This window comes from Perissodus microlepis, chromosome 20, assembly GCF_051167445.1.
Source record: "Perissodus microlepis isolate ML-2025 ecotype Zambia chromosome 20, ASM5116744v1, whole genome shotgun sequence".
Classification (NCBI taxonomy): Eukaryota; Metazoa; Chordata; class Actinopteri; order Cichliformes; family Cichlidae; genus Perissodus; species Perissodus microlepis.
In genome coordinates this window covers 21,410,928-21,427,693 of record NC_140480.1, presented here as the reverse complement: position 1 = coordinate 21,427,693, position 16,766 = coordinate 21,410,928, and the positions used below count along the sequence as shown (strand labels likewise).

The window sequence follows — 16,766 nt, the reverse complement described above, 5'->3', positions numbered from 1 at the left end:
TTGAGTCGCAAAAATGTCTTCAAACCCATGTGGACGGGCATTTTGTCCCCATAAGTCACTGCTCGTCCCCACAACTATAGTGGCATGCCAAATTTCTGTCATTACAAAGATGCCTAAACATGTACACACAAACACACACTGAATGTGCTTTTGTAACTAATGAGTTGTTGATGGGGCATTTCAGAGTTGCACAAAGGTTGCAAAGCAACGGCAAACTTTGTTTTTTTAGTGCTGTACTAAAAGTTTACCAGCTGAGCCACGCTTCAGTGAAGTGCCCAAAAACATGCCTGCACAGCTCTGGTACTTATAAATGTTTGACTTACTGATTAAGTACTGTCTCTATAACAGTTGTGCTTACAATGACATTCATGTTATCATGGTTAACTATTTTCCAAGGGTCTTTGCTGTGCTTTACTTTGGTTACTTTGGCTAAATGTTTTTATTAGTAGTAATAGAGGCAGGAAGGATATGATAGATTTTTCTGTTTGTTCAGTGTCTGTCTGTTTCTTGGGTTTGTCATATACACAGTTAGCAAACCAGGCTCTCGCATTCACTCATTTATGACTTGTTATTGCACTCAAGAGTCTATCCGGCTGTCAGGGTCTGGACAATCTCCTTAATGCATGACACCAGGGCAGGAAAAAGGGATTAGAAGCAAGTTAGAGAGAGTAATAATGGTCAATCTTTTTCGTTTTTTATCTGACCAACTGCACAAATGAAAATGTGATTTTGCTCAGAGAATCTGAAACATACCAGCAAGAACAAAGGGAATGCCAGCTGTGCTAGTTACGGCTACGTTACACTTCGTCATAACTAGATCAGGAAGCGTCCACTAAACTTACAGCTCCCCTGCACACACACACGCGCATGACACACTGATGAGCATGCGCGCGCACACACGCACACACACACACACACACACACACACACACACACACACACACACACACAGTCTGTTTCACATTACATCTAGACTAACTCCAAATAGCGCTGTGTATAAAAATAAAATTACAGGAAAACCATCATGCGTGCACTGACCAGAATGCTCGTCACGTGCACAGGAATGCAGACCTGCTCCCAAAAAAAGAAAAATGCCTTAAAGTCTACATTCTTAGTGCACCCCACGCCTTTTTTTTTCTTCTTTTTTGACAAGATCAGTACTCTTTTACCGTAAATTAAATGACGTCAGTACTTATGTTCATGGCTGTGTGCCCACTTCCTAGGGACGTGGGAACCACCCCCTTGCCGTCTAAAAGCTTCTAACCTACCTCCTCTTGTAACAACTGAATTCAATCAATCATTGTTATTCCCAGTATCTCTGAAATGTTGCCTCCCCATCCACAATATCTCTGCTGGTGGTAAATGCCTGCTATGGAGGGACGTCTGGAAAAGTAAACTACTCTTTTGTTATGCCACCGTTACTGTCGGTGAAAATATCAGTTTCATACTGTGTGTGACTTGCATCAGAAGTGAAAGCAGTGCGCTCTGAAATCCCTATACTGCATGTCGACAAAGGAAAAAGAAATAAGAGAAAAAAAAAAGTCTAAATCTGAATTGACCTCGAGGAAGTTAAGAACTTAACTTCCCTCCTGTTAATGATCATGGTCCTTTTCCTGGCTCTTCCCATAACATGCTTGCATTTACATTTTGCCATTTTATTTTTTATTTTTCATACTTCTGGGATATCAGATATTAGAATAGTTACATAATCAAAGGTTAAGTTCTTCATTCATTATGAGCAGATATGAGCATACGAGAAAACATAAATCCTACATTCAGTTTTTTCAGATAAGAACAAATGGGAATACCTACAGAGACTAGACGTAAGAGTGGATTTATACCCTCTAGCAAAATCTTTACCATTATATTTTGTTTTTTTATTGATCTAAAATTGGAGGTGAATACTGATCAATGATTCATGTGCTCAATGACTGTGACCACAGGAAGCAGAGTAAAAATGGGGAAAACACCAGTTTTAAAAAGGAACTCGAATTTAAAGAGCTTTAAATGTGAATGTTTTAAGAGAGGAATATTGCTTGAAACTCAAACCTTCTTACAGAGACTGCCTCATTCTTGACCGCTAGGTTCTAAGGTTGCTTTGAACTTCCCTCGTTAGTCACCAACTATATTTATACGATCACTATAATTCTGAAAATGGATTTAAGGTGGGTCATGCAAACAGTGTGTTTTTTTTTAACTTGGACATTTTGGATGTAGCATTTTTGGATTAAGACATGATACGTGAACGTTACTGGGGCTTTAGAACCACTCTTTGGAAATGCCTGTTGTATCCCAAAGTTTGCAAAACATCTCATATCTGTTTAGCGTCAGCTCTGTTTGTGCTAAAGAAACTAACCAGCAATTTGCAAAGATGGAGGGGACATAAATGCCTGAAACTTTGTGGCTGGAAGAAGAAACACACTTCTTGAAAGACTGCAGGAAACAGGCATGCTATATTATATGTATGAAATGTAGAATAGAATATTTTATAGATGTAGGAATTGACTGTACATAAAGTGTAACTGTAATGGAAAAATCATCGCTGTCTATTTAAAAAAAAAAAAGAAAAGCCACATAATGTAATCATGCTCAGACACAGTATACACTAACACATGCCAGCAGGGACAACATGAGTTCATTATTGGTTTTGCACTAGCCATTCTGTCCCTCCATCTGTTCTGCTCTCCCAAATGTATGGATATGTGTGTGTGTGTGTGTGTGTGTGTGTGTGTCTGTGAATGTGAACATGCTCATATCAGCCTTTTTGTCTGCATATCTGACCCCCCCCCCGACTTGTTATGTCTGCTGAGCCACTACATGGCAGAGAAGCATGGGGGACCAGAAGTGGCAGTGAGAATTACATAAACGACACAGTGGTGCCAGGACCCCTTGTTTTCACCCTGCTGCTGGCAAATACTGGAAAACAGATCTAAAGGAAGGACTATGAGAGAGGAAAAGAGGGAGATGGACAGATTGTTGATACATATGGGTGTTAGCTCAAGATGGAGAGAGATTCTCCCTTACTAGTGCGCGCTCACGTTCTCATCCTAATGGGACATTTTTGTAAGTGATCAGAGCAGGCAGGATGAAACGGAAGGTTATTTCCCAGTTTGTTCACTCAATCATGACTATGGGAAATGTTTGTTTATAAATGGTCCAAGATTTTGTCCGAAAAGAGTTGTAGTGCACAGATCAGAATGAAAGAAATGACTGGGTGTGTGATCACAGGGTGGCAACATGACATGAGGAACAATGAAAGTACTGAGAAGTGAGAAGTGAAGGAAAACCTATGGTTCCTCTTCAGATCAGTTACAAAAAGGAAATAAAGAGCTCATATGTATTTTAACTAATGTTATACCAGAGAGTCATCTGCTGCCGTTGATGACAGTACTTAACAGCCTCCATTAAAAAACAACAAATAAACAAACCATTGCTTGTTGCACGGTTTAATAAACATAATTTTTTTTAAGTATTAAAGTGTTAAGTGTACCCACATGAACTGCACTGCTTGTAGTGATAAACATCTTGAGAATAATCACCTCGAATCTGCAACCCTCCTCTGGTTTATAAAGCTTTACAACAAATTCAGCTCCTTGTTTATCTAGCAGGCGCACAACTGCAACAAAAGTGAGAAAGTCTGCCTGATGCCGGGATTCTGAAAGCTGTTTTATTATTGCTGGACAAGCTGACTGTTCGTGCAGAAAACCCTAGAGCCACCAGGAAATGTTCTGGTTCTCCTGATAGGCAGTTTTATTTTTAGCTCTAAAGTAAATTGGTGACTTCATTGCTAGCTACAGGGAAGCCTGTGCCCAACTATAGGTGGATTTCTATGACGTTTAAGAGTCACAGTTTACAGTTTTATAGTGTTTCAGAACTGCTCGATGCCTAAATAAAAAAAATAATAATAAGGATGCACAACTATTAAAAGCACAACTTCATTAAAAATAACAAATATATACTGTAGGCCACAGTTTACAGAATTTCTTTATGTAATTCCCAGCATAACAAAATGGAATATTCAGCATTCAGACTGAAGTTTAAGTGCCAGGACACAGATTAGGAGCAATAAAAATCTAAGTTTTATCATTTTAGAGCATGTTTTATTTCCAGTTGCTGTTAGCCCTCTGAAGCAAGTCTGCCCCCAGTTGGAGAGCGCCCTTCTCCTCCTTTCTCCTACACTTTATTTCTACTGTAGTATGCCAAGAATATCTCAAGTGCCCGTTTTGTGAACAACAAAGCAGTTCCTGCCAAATACAACTATGCAGATCATTAAATCAGCTCAACATGACTGGGTTCTTCTCACGTAGCTTTTGGTCTTTTGCCAGATGTTTCTGTTTTTCTCTTGTATTTCACCAGCTAACCCGACCTGCAACTTCCTTTCTTGCCTCTTCATTTCACAAAATCTGAAATTGTAGAGTTTACTTATTTTGCACATCTAACCTTGGTAGAACCAACTGCCCTTCCGATCTGTATGACGAAAAAACTGCTCTTCAACTCTTGTCAAGTCACAATATGCAAGACAGTTGCAGTGTTGCTAAGACAGGGCATTGCTTCATTCCTCAAGTACACCCACAGCTTCATCTCACCCCTTTCCTCCTGCTTTTATATTTGGCGGTTGTCCAATGCATTCCTGTGTTATTGCAGTGGCTCTGAATAATGGGCAAACAAAGGACATGCACAGACAGGTACACATGGACCCCAACCCCCAAACATACACTGTACTGCACATTTCCTGCTGCTTGATATTTTCCTACCAATCTCCCCCTCCACAAAGCTGAAGTCTCTTCACAGCTGGAGGTTACTCCTGTTGACTGAGCAATGGGCCAGAGTGGCAAGCAAATGCTGCACGCTGCACAATAGTAGTAGTGACATATAGTGGAACAAGATGCAGAATAACGCAACCTTTCCTCGTGATATACACATTCAACTATCTACAAGGCACGCTAGAGCTACCATTTGAAATCCTTCAAAATACATAAACTGTGCACAGCACCGAGGTTTCAATGCCCACATCTGAGACACTCTTCGATATTATGGTTAATCACATCAATGCTAAATTAAAAACTCTATTTGCTTAGCTGCAACATAAACTGTGTAATGATTTTGGAAAACATATGAGATGATATTCCAAGTTAATAATATGGAATAAATAATGTATGTGCTATTTTATACTGCATGCATGTGTATGTATGCATTAATTAGATAACATTGCAGCTCCAAAGCTAAGGCTTTGGAGCTGCATTTGATACAATTAATATTTCATGAGAATAATAGTACTTCTGTTTTAATGCAAATGATGCATATGGAAAAAATCAATTCTCTTTACTCAGCCATGCATTTCTACTTAATGAGAACATTTCATTGTTCAGATGGAACCCTGCAAAGATAAAAAAAAAAAAACGCAATTTTTTGTATTTCCCCTACTGTTCCCGTGTCTGAGCCAAATGAATGGGGAAGAAGGAAGTGGTGCTGGATAAACAGACAAACAGGTGCAGCTGTACTGACTCACTTTGCACTGACAGCAGATTAAACAGATGATTAATGCTGAGGCATTTTTTCATTTTAATAATAATAATACCGGTAATAATAATAATAATAATAATAAATATAATAATAATAATAAAAAATAAAAGAGAATTTTATCACCTTTGAGCCTAAAGTCATGGGTTATTTAACCAAGAAATACCAATTCATTACATTTATATTTATGTATGAATTATGTTTATCTTCTAAAGATAGAAAAGCAGTGTTTAAGCTGAGCCTTGTGTTGCCTTACATGTGAAAGATGACTCCAAGATCTCACAACGAGGAAAACAGCTTAATAATTTAATACTGTTACTGGACTGTTACTTGATATAAACAGATACCCGAACAGGAAAAAGATGAAATGGTTTATCTCTAAAATCATTACAACTTTTTATTGTTAAAATGCAAATCACTCCAAAATCCAAGTAGCAAACAATATTACTGAACACTGCAGCTTTACACCTTTGCCTACTTTTCAGTTCCTGCTTTAAGGTATTGAGTAATGGCCAGAAATGTGGTTTTGTATAACATGATGTGAAGCTGTCCTTTGACAATATACAATTTCATTATTTTATCATAAATTTTTAGATCGCGTATGAAGTGAATGAATTGGAATCTTGACGGTTAAATCCCCCTAATAATTCATCAATTTGAGCCCGTGTCGCTTTCGACTCTGAAGCAGCTGGTTGATCAACTGAAAAACACCAATGCTGTGTTTGATATTCTCCCATCACGCATTGTTAAGGGCTGCTTTGATGTAATTGGACCGAGCATTTTATTCTTAATGAATTTTTCTCTACTCTCTGGATCTGTCCCACTGGCCTTTAAGCATGCCGTAGTCCAGCCTATTCTGAAAAAGAAGAATCTTGATTGTTATGATCTTTTGAACTATCGACCAATCTCTAAGCTTCCGTTTCTGTCCAAGATCCTGGAGCGACTAGTTCTCTCTCAGCTTCAGGCGTACTTAGACGCGAACAACATTGCAGAGAAATTTCAGTCTGCCTTTAAGCCACGGCACAGCACTGAAACGGCCTTGCTTAGAGTTCTCAATGACCTATTTGTAAGCACTGACTCTGGACGCTCTGTGGTCCTGGTTTTATTGGACCTTTCCTCTGCTTTTGATATGGTTGATCATAACATTCTTCTACTAAGACTTGAGCATACTGTGGGTATAAGAGGCACTGCCCTCAACTGGTTTAAATCTTATCTTGCTGACAGGTCTTTTTCGGTTAATTTGGGCAACTTCTCATCTTCCTCGGTACCTGTACGCTGTGGTGTGCCTCAAGGATCTGTATTAGGCCCTATTCTCTTTTCGCTATATCTGCTCCCTCTTGGAGCAATTTTTGAGAAGTATAATATTGCCTTTCATTGCTATGCTGATGATATACAGATTTATTTTGAGATTACTGACGATCTTGCTATGTCTTTTCACTATTTTCGTGAATGCATGCGTGAGGTTAAAGGTTGGTTCAAGAGTAATTCTCTTGTCCTGAACGAAAAGAAAACGGAGATCGTGGTGTTTGATAGTAAAATCCCCCGCGACCAACTGTGTGCTGCTCTGATGCCTTTTGCTAGCTCTCCTTCTGATTATGCCAGTAATTTGGGCATACTACTGGATAGCTCGCTTAAATTTGACAAGCAAGTGTCTGCTGTTGTGAGGTCTAGTTTTAATCAGCTGCGCCTCATTTCTAAGGCTAAGCGCTATATTCCGCACATTGACCTGGAAAAACTCATTCACGCATTCGTGACTTCCAGGTTGGACTACTGCAACTCTCTTTACATTGGCCTTTCCTCCACCCTTCTCGTTAGATTGCAGACTGTGCCTTTTGACAGGTAGCAGGAAGTTTTCTTCCATCACTCCTGTTCTTGCTGGCTTGCACTGGCTTCCAATTAAATACCGTATTCAATTTAAAATATTACTTTTCACCTACAAAACCATTAATAACTTGGCGCCGAGCTACCTCAATGAGCTTCTCAGGTTACACACTCCTGTCAGAGCACTTAGATCTGCTACCCAAATTCTTCTGGAGCAACCTCGTTCTCGGCTGAAGTCTCGTGGTGACCGTGCGTTTGCTGTAGCTGCCCCGGTCTTATGGAACAACCTTCCTGTTGCTATCCGGACGTCTGACTCTATGCCACTGTTTAAATCACGGCTGAAGACTTATTTGTTTAATCTTGCCTTTCCACCTAGTTAACACTTGGTGTGCGTTGGTACATTTTTATCCGTTATGCTTGTGAACTACTTTTATATCTTATGATTGTCAAGGTTTTTATAATTGATACGTGCCAGGTCCTTTCTCTTTTCCCTCCCATCTCCCTTTTCCTATTTTATTTTTGTCAAGCACCTTGGTATACCCTTGGTTTTTTAGTGTGCTTTATAAATAAAGTTTATTATTATTATTATAATAAATATAGTTCTGGTTACAGTGATATCTGTTGCAGACACACATTAATAATCACTCTTTATTTATTTATTTTTTAAAATCAGCATAGTGGCTGTAAAACAGCTATGGCTACAGGTACACTTGGCAATGCTGACGATTTCAGTCAAAAGTTACTTGTAAGTCCATATTGGGTAAATAATCAGCCTTTCTCCCACATTCTTTGATCAGGGGTGACCAAATTTGCTACAAGGTTGCAAAGGTTGCACTTCATACTGGCAGACATTTTCATGTACACTTATATGACACAAGCATTTGTCAGTGTCATGTGTCAGTCAGGTGATTCATTTAGCAAAAGTAAGCAGATTTTTCCAATAATTACGCGCAGCCACTGAATCCAGTAATCTGTTGTGGCCAAGAGCACCCACAGCATGAAGCATAACTACTTTTTAAGGACAGAACTGGACAGCTTGCTGTGACTCTGTCATTACTTTTACCTCACCTTTATTTTTATGTCAAGGTATAGAAACTAGTCCAAATGGAATATGCTTAAAGCAAATAATGGTAGGTGAGCAAAACTTTACAGTTTAATGTCTCCATGAAACAAAACTGGAATTTCCACTATGTTTTCATGTAAAGCTTAGACAGCGAATATTTGCTTTCAGTAAATGGCTTTTGCGAGCAAAGTTTAAAACCAATGCTGTCCCTGCAATAATGATCCCCTAGAATCAGCAGTGCGTCACTCATCAACACACTGTGTGCATTTGGATTATGCCTCACCAGCATGTTTGACTGCCCTCAAACATTTGACCAAAAGTAACCACGGTAACCGTCTCAAAAACAAAGGGAGGCTCAGACCAGGTCAACAAAGACTGGGATTCTCCCCCAGATGATTAGGTTACATAAATGATTAGTGCCCCAACACAAGACCCTCAGTAAGCCTCTAAAATAACTCACTGCCCTCCAGCTAAGGCCTTAATTATACTTTCTTGTTTCTGCGAGTCCGTTAGGGTCTGAGCAACTGAAACTTCGTCATGATACACTGAGTGCGAAGGTCCGTACGGACATGTGCCTGCTAATTTTTTTGAGAATGCTTGAACTCCACCCCAGGGATTTTACATTACAATACATCAACTGTGCATGTGTCCCAGATGCAGTCCCAGACGTCAAAGAAGAATATCAGGAACGACTACTTTCTGTGTCTGTCTCCAACTGTCCGCAACAGAGTATAATCAAGGTTTAAGAGGAATGACTACTCTGCTGTACTGTCTCTAGCTGTCCGTGTCCATAACAGACTATAATCAAGGTGTAAGCAGTGGTATACCAACACTCACCTCCACTAGCTAGCTGTTGATCAAATATCCAGGCAGCTAAGGAGTCATTTTACAGAAAAATGATTGAGCATATGACTGTGCTTGCTATGCCCTTCTACTTGTATCTCAAAGAAGCTACAAGTAAAAAAAAACAAGAACAAACCAATAAAATAAAATGAGAAGGACATTTTAAATTTGAGTAAATCAGAGTTTAGATTCTTTATCATAATTTATTAAACCAACACTGCTGAGATTAAGTGAACTGTTCAGCACTTTTCACTTCAGTATTAGATTCTCTCTACTACTACCAAATAGACCCTCACCTTTATTCTTTGTGGCCTCTATCAAAATCAAAGTGCTTTTAACCATTCCTCTGAGATTCTGATCCACGTTGACATGATAGCACTACACAGATGTTGCAGATCTGTGGGCAGCGCCTTCAAGTTACTAATCTTTTGTTCCCCCACATCCCAAACACGCTCTTTTGAATCGAGATCTGGTGATAAAAAAATAAAATAAATGTATACTTTATTGATCCCCGTGGGAAAATTCCTCTCTGCATTTAACCCATTCACTCAGTGAAGCAGTGGGCAGCCATTGGGCGCCCGGGGAGCAGTGTGTAGGGACGGCACCTACCTCAAGGATACCTCAGGGTAGCCATTCAGTGGATTCGAACTCCGGACCTTCCGGTCACGGGGCCACCACTCTACCTATTGAGCTATCCCTTCCAGTTGGTTATTTGATCACAGGAAACTCATTCTCACATTTAGGCAACCTGTCTAAAATTAAATGAGCTTGTACATTATTATTTATAGCGCATTTAATTACAACAGGAGCGTTGACCAAAGTGCTGTACAAGAATACAACATACCTAATAAATTAACTTAGAGTATTGATAGCAAACACCAAATATGAATTAACAAATAACTCTCATGCTGTATTAAAAGCCAGTAAATAAAAATGCGTTTTAAGCATACATGACTGTTATCGTGCTGATAGCAGTCATTAGATGATGCTAGCTCTGTGTTCATAAAAGAACAACAACAACAACAACAATACTCAGGTAGGTTGTGCCAGTTAATAATCATCAATTTCTACCAAACCATTACTCTACTTCACTAGTTACTCTACTTTGCCTATTCTCTGTAAGTCCTAGAGAGGTGTACATGAATATCTTAGTAGAATATCTGGTGACATATCTGGAACTGATGACTTTTTCACACTACTGTCAGCAACCCGTATGTAAAAGTTGTATTTATCGATAAAGGAAATTAGAAAGATCAGGAATGACCAGTAGTAGGCTGGACACTGATTGTCAATATATTTATATTTATTATATTTTGAAAACTTCACTCAAACATGCCATGTAAAGAATATCACACAATAAACATGTATCAGGATACACTGCGCTTACAGTTTAATCAATTTAATCTTGTTTACTGCTTCCTGCAGTGGCAGAGTTTTAAGTCACATATCCTTTATCTCTGCACATGCATTTACACATATGAAAATAAACAAAATTTATATGTGTTTATTGAAATATTGAGGCAAGCGCTCTTCTGACCCATCAGGGTTACTTTGTTTTATTTATACTAGTTCTATTGAAGTTTACTGAGAGGTCCTATCTATACAATCTCAATCCAAAAGAGATGTCTCTATCAAAAATCCCAAATTACTATAATGGCTGTATCAATGAGGATTTGTCATCATACAGACCATCATGGGAAGCAGGATGGCATGTCTCTTTGGTTCCTGTGACAATAAAAACTAGTCAGTCCTGGATGGGAACAAGTCCTGAGGGAACCATGGCAACTGCAGTGAAAATGTCAAACACCAAAGTAGAGGAATTTTAGTGTCTGGACTCTCAGGCATTCAACTTTGTGTGTGTTTAGATTTCATACAGTTTTCTACTTACTATTAAATCAGAGACGTCCATTTGCAACTGTCTAAAGAGAGTCACAAAAGTTAAAGCTACATAATTAATCCCTATTCAGCACGCTTGTCTATTCACAATGAAATCCACCTGAGGCAGCTTGGCACACAGTTAATATTTCACCCTGGCTCTCTCTAGCTTCTGGAAATTAGCCTGAGGTTGCTGGCTAATTCCAGCAACTTCATGTAGCAGGAGGGTGTTAGAGGGAGTAAGAATAGTACTACATTGGGCCTCTAGGACCAGGATAAATTGCTTTAAGAGTGCCAGAGAAGCACAGGCATTAACATTGAGACACCAGCATCAGCACAGAAGTAACCGACCCATCAAGCACAAATGGGCTCCAAGTATTATGACACACAACAGGCCGCATTTTCCACAGACAACTCTACTCACTTGCACTTAAATACACACGCGCATACACACTCACTTAACACTGCAGTGCACAGACACCATTATTATTACAAGTGGATCTCTACTGGAGTACAGCCAATTTTTAGTTCTGTGGTTACCATCAGCCATGCTTTTAAACTCTGAGTATAAACACCAACAATACAAGACTTAACAGAGGCAGTTTTACTACAGCTAGTACTTATTTGGATTTTAATTCTTCTATTGGTACTTAAAATGCTCATCAACTGCCTGTTTGTTCTTAGTCACAGTACCGATTTAACAAATCCATTAAGCATAATGAACTAAAGTGTAATGCACCTTGACAAAATTAATGATTTACCCCATTCAGACTAGAGTAACAGGGCTGCATTTGAACATGTTGTTGTTACAAACATGTACTATGCAGACCTAATGTGGGCTTCCCTAGAAATTCCAAACTGCAAATTTAAAAATATTATCTGTCTTATCATTATAAGAGTCTTCCTCCCGTAAACCTTCCCACCTCAGAAGTAATTTTTTACTCAAATTAGGATTCAAATGATCCCGAAGTAAGGTAGAAACTTAAATTGGAAACTTTTCCAGGCTGTAAGTGGCTGTACAAACAAATAGATGCATATAAGTGAATCGTACAAGTTTGCACTTGCAACACATAGTGCGCGTGGCCAGAGGAAATGGAAACTGCTCTGGGAAAACAGCTTTCTCAGAAACACACTGCAAGCAGCATGACAACATAGAACTGCCCTGATGGCTCTGCCCGTAAAGTGATGAAAGGGCACAATGCCAAGAAAAAATTCAGAACATGGTCCTTCTGCAAGTAATTTCTTGAGACATGGTGGGGAGAATGTCATCAGCATTTATTTATCATACTATAGTACTACTGCAAAGCAAACAAGGGATGACATTGCGATTGAAGTTAGATTATCAACTGCAAATGCATTCTGCAAGTGGTGATCTATTGTAAGAAAATAAGCTACAAGAAATTGATTTTTTTTTATTACATTTCCACTGACATCCACTGGGAATAATTCTATAGCAATAAATATATACGTTTTTAAACACACAAAACGCCACATGTTACATAATTTAAATGTTAGCCATAAACTACCAATATGTTGAAATTCAAATATGCTAAAATATGTTTTGCAAATGAATGTTGTGGTTTTCATTAGCACAAGATAAGAAATTGCTTGATTGTTGTCATTACATTGCAAAAGATATGATTCACGATTCACACCTAATTCATGACTTCTTTTATGAGTTTCTACGAGTTTTAAAAAAAAACCTTTTATGATTTCCAAAGCATGTTTTGGTGAAAGAAAAGATTAATCCTGCAGATATTGCTAAAAAACAAAAAAAACAAAAGAAAACAAAAAAACATATTTTTTATAGATTCTTTTAGCAAATTCAAATTAGATTTGACAGTCTACATTTAGAAATTCTAAATAGTTAGTTAGGGCAAGACAAATATTTCTTGTGCAGCCGAGAGGATGACCACATAGCTTGAGTGTGTGTTTGCTTTGTAGTAGTCAATTTAAAAATTGCAGGGGCAGGAATAGCTCAGTAGGCAGAGTGGTTGCCCTATGATCGGGGGTTCAACTCCACTGAACGGCTACCCTGAGGTACCCCTGAGCAAGGTACCGTCCCTACACACTGCTCCCCGGGCGCTGTATTGGTGGCTGCCCACTGCTTCACTGGATGAATGGGTTAAATGCAGAGGAGTAATTTCCCTACGGGGATCAATAAAGTATACCATTTTATTATATTAAAAAAAAAATGAATGACACACACTGTCAAGGTGTGTACTATCATTAGGGCACACCTAGATTTGAATCAGGTACAAGGTAAAATGGAAATGTCATTACATAAGGAGTTTCGCCTGCACTTTTCCATATTGATGGAAGGGTAAACAGGGTCTCCAGTGTCAAAGAGAGGCACCTGGTTTCTTGTCCTCCTTGCTCTCCCTGGATATGGAGGTGTGTGTGCGCGTCGGTGTTCAGACCTATAAATAGAGGCTGTGTCTTCCCTAGCGCTCGCTCCAGTGGGATCCTCACATGTTTTAATTAAATAAACTGCTTCTATCTGGCCCAGCTGTGCCCTGCATTCCCAGTCTGCGTCAGTCAGCATCCGTGGTCAGGGACAACATAGAGGATGTGGTATCAGTGCATATGAGTACATGCAGACAGAGAAACTGAGGGAGGGAGAAAGTGCACAGAGAGCGGCAAAGAGAGAGAGAGTAAGCTGTGAAATTGGGGCATGGTGCACTAAAGCCACCTGAGTATCATAGGAAGCCCTGTTCAGGTGCTCTGGATGGGTTCCCCAATGTGCAAACCAGCAGAAGGAAAGGAGCTCAGTTCAGCTCTTTCATCCTCCCCTCTCCATTTCCCCTCCTAACCCGCTTGCCCTTTTTAATTGTGAAATTTCCTCTCTATACTCTGAACTATTCTGATTTACTTTTCAGTTCACATTAAAATGTGTGGCAGCCCAAAATGATGTATTTCATACATTTGTCAAGGGGTGGAAAGATGGTCATATGTGTTGCTTAATGGTACAGGATTTTGTTGTTTAACTTATTAAACGCACATTGCATGCTGGGAGAAAACAACTGCAAAAGTAAAGCTACTCCTAAGTATTTTCTTGGATTATTTGTGTAGAATGTAGCAGCCGTCTCACAGAAAAACATTCTGAGAACTGCATTTTCATTGTTCAAATCTTAAAAATGTGGTCAAAGCTAAGGGAAGTACAGACTACAATGTGGAGAGTGTGGTCACAGTTTATCAGATCAACACTAATGTTAAAATGTCAACCCGACAGTTTTTAATACTCAGAGTATACACACCAGGTAACAGCATTTTGTATGTCTGATTGTTGATTTATCATTCAAACTTGTCTGTATCATATTATTATCAACTTGTTTTAGGTAGGCACGTAGGTCCAAGAGATTAAAGCCATTCAAAATGATGTATTCTGTTGGGGAAACTTCATTCGAACTGTATCATTGTTTCAGATGTTCAATTTATACTTATGTGTAAGCTCACTGATGCATCACTGACCACAGAATGTGAAACTTCTACGTATGTCTCTGAATCAATAACACTGCCAGTGAGTAAAAGGTAAAAGATCACAACGTATGATTAAAAATAAAGAACAAAACCACTCCCTTTTTAAGCACCATCGACAAACCTTCAGTTAAGGTCTGCTGCCAGAGCTCACCCAGGCTCCCCAAGTGTAAAAGACTAAAGTGAGGCTTTTAGTAACAGCAGCAAAGCTGCCTTGTTTTCCTGGTTACCATCTATAATTAATAGACTGGCGCTTCTGGTTCTTGTTCTGCTTCTAAACCAAACCCCATTAATCCATGTGACCATTACAGCCACGCAATAGCTGACACCTAGGAAGATGAATACAGGCATGTGCAGCTCTCTGTCAGTTACCAGACACCATCAATGCTCGAGCTGGAAAATAGTCAACTAAATGAAGGATTTTCACATTTAGAGAAATCATTGGTCTCTGTTACTCAGACCCAACACAGGCTATTCCTGTCAGCAATGTTTTCTCCATATGAGAATTGATTTGATTATTGATTAAGTTGTCCAAAGCTTGTAAAAAGCGTGAATAGATCAATATCCATTTAGATGAGGAAGAAGTAAAAGCTTTTTCTTTGATGTTTTAGAAAGGCTACAGTTGGATCACATGAATTCTACGTCATCTTTTTTTTTGTGCTGGTTGTAATGTTGGTGGTAGTGTTGGTAGTGGAATTGTCTTTCTATTTTAGTCAAACAAGAAGAAAAAAAACAAATAATTATGTATCATATGGAAATTATCTATGTATGCATAGCCATGCTGTTGCTCCTTATTTACACATTAAACATGCAAACGCCTCATGTCATCCTGTCTTGACTGTTTTTTCTTTTCTTTGGCTGTATAGTTTTGTGAAAGTGATCATGCGCATGATTGCATGTATCCATACATACGCAACAATGCGTTTTGTAATGTTGCTGCAACCCTGTGCGCAGTGACATCTCTCTCACCGTCCATAAATCCAGTTAGTGGAACAAATTGGAGGCAAAGTCCATATTTTATTAGGCGAATATCGATGTCGTCAATTTCACTGCACCCTGTAAACAGTGACAATAAATGCTTCTTATCATATTCGTCAGCGTTTTAAAATCCAGCTAAAGGAACAATTGTTGGCAAGGTCCATATTTTATTGGGTGATATTAAGGTTTGTCAGTGTTCTTAAAGCTAATTAGTGGAAACTTATAATAAGCAAAGACAAAAGTCCACTACATTCTATGCCATCCTCTTTTTTTGTGGTGGTGGTGGTGGTGGTGGTGGGAGGGTAGAAAAACTAATTGTCTTGCGATTTTATTCAAACACGGAGAAAAGAAAGGAAAGAAGCTGTTCTTCAGACAAACAATCTCTTGGTTTATTTTGGCTCAGATTGATGATTTGTGACATCTAAGAATAGAACTAAACCAAGCAGTTACTACTTCACTATGCTTTAAGAGAGCCTGGCTTTAACTACCAGCACAGTTAGTCCAAACAGGACATCCAGTCAGTAAATAGCCAAGCATCAAAGTATTTCTAACTTTTAAGCACTTTTAACTGCAGTCTTGACTTCCTCAAAAATGTCTGTTTACTTTCCTCTTCTCCTTGTCTAAATATAGAATAATATTCAAAGCCACGATTTTGCTCCTCATTTACATATTGTACACAAAAAAAAGCCCTATTGTAGCCTGCCTTTTCTGTTTTGTTTTTTTATCCCCTTATGCTATATGGTTTTGTGACAGGCTGAAAATGATCGTGTGTATGATTGGTGCTCTGACAGTGTAATGTCACTGTCAGAGCACCTGCAATTTCACTGCACCCTGTAAACAGTGACAATAAATGCTTCTTATCATATCCGTCAGCGTTTTAAAGTCCAGCTAAAGGAACAATTGTTGGCAAGGTCCATATTTTATTGGGTGATATTAAGGTTTGTCAATGTTCTTAAAGCTAATTAGTGGAAACTTACTGTATGCGGAGGTAAAAGTCCAAATTTAATTAAGTGTACATCAAGATGAGCGCGAAAGAATTAACTAAAATTAGGTAGCTGGTGTTAGTCCAAAATAGCATGCCTAGTTATCCAGGCTGATAGGATGAATGGGCCACGGCTGAAGCTACAAGGCCCTAAAATAAGGATGTGCCAGATGCTGAGGTGACGGGGATGTCCACACACACACTCAG

The 16,766-nt window shown here is 38.9% G+C and overlaps 1 protein-coding gene across 1 annotated transcript in view; it reads right to left on the bottom strand.

The window, feature by feature from the left end:
* Positions 1-16,766, bottom strand: part of b4galt5 (UDP-Gal:betaGlcNAc beta 1,4- galactosyltransferase, polypeptide 5) — a 32,592-nt gene that overhangs the window by 14,518 nt on the left and 1,308 nt on the right. The window lies entirely within an intron of this gene.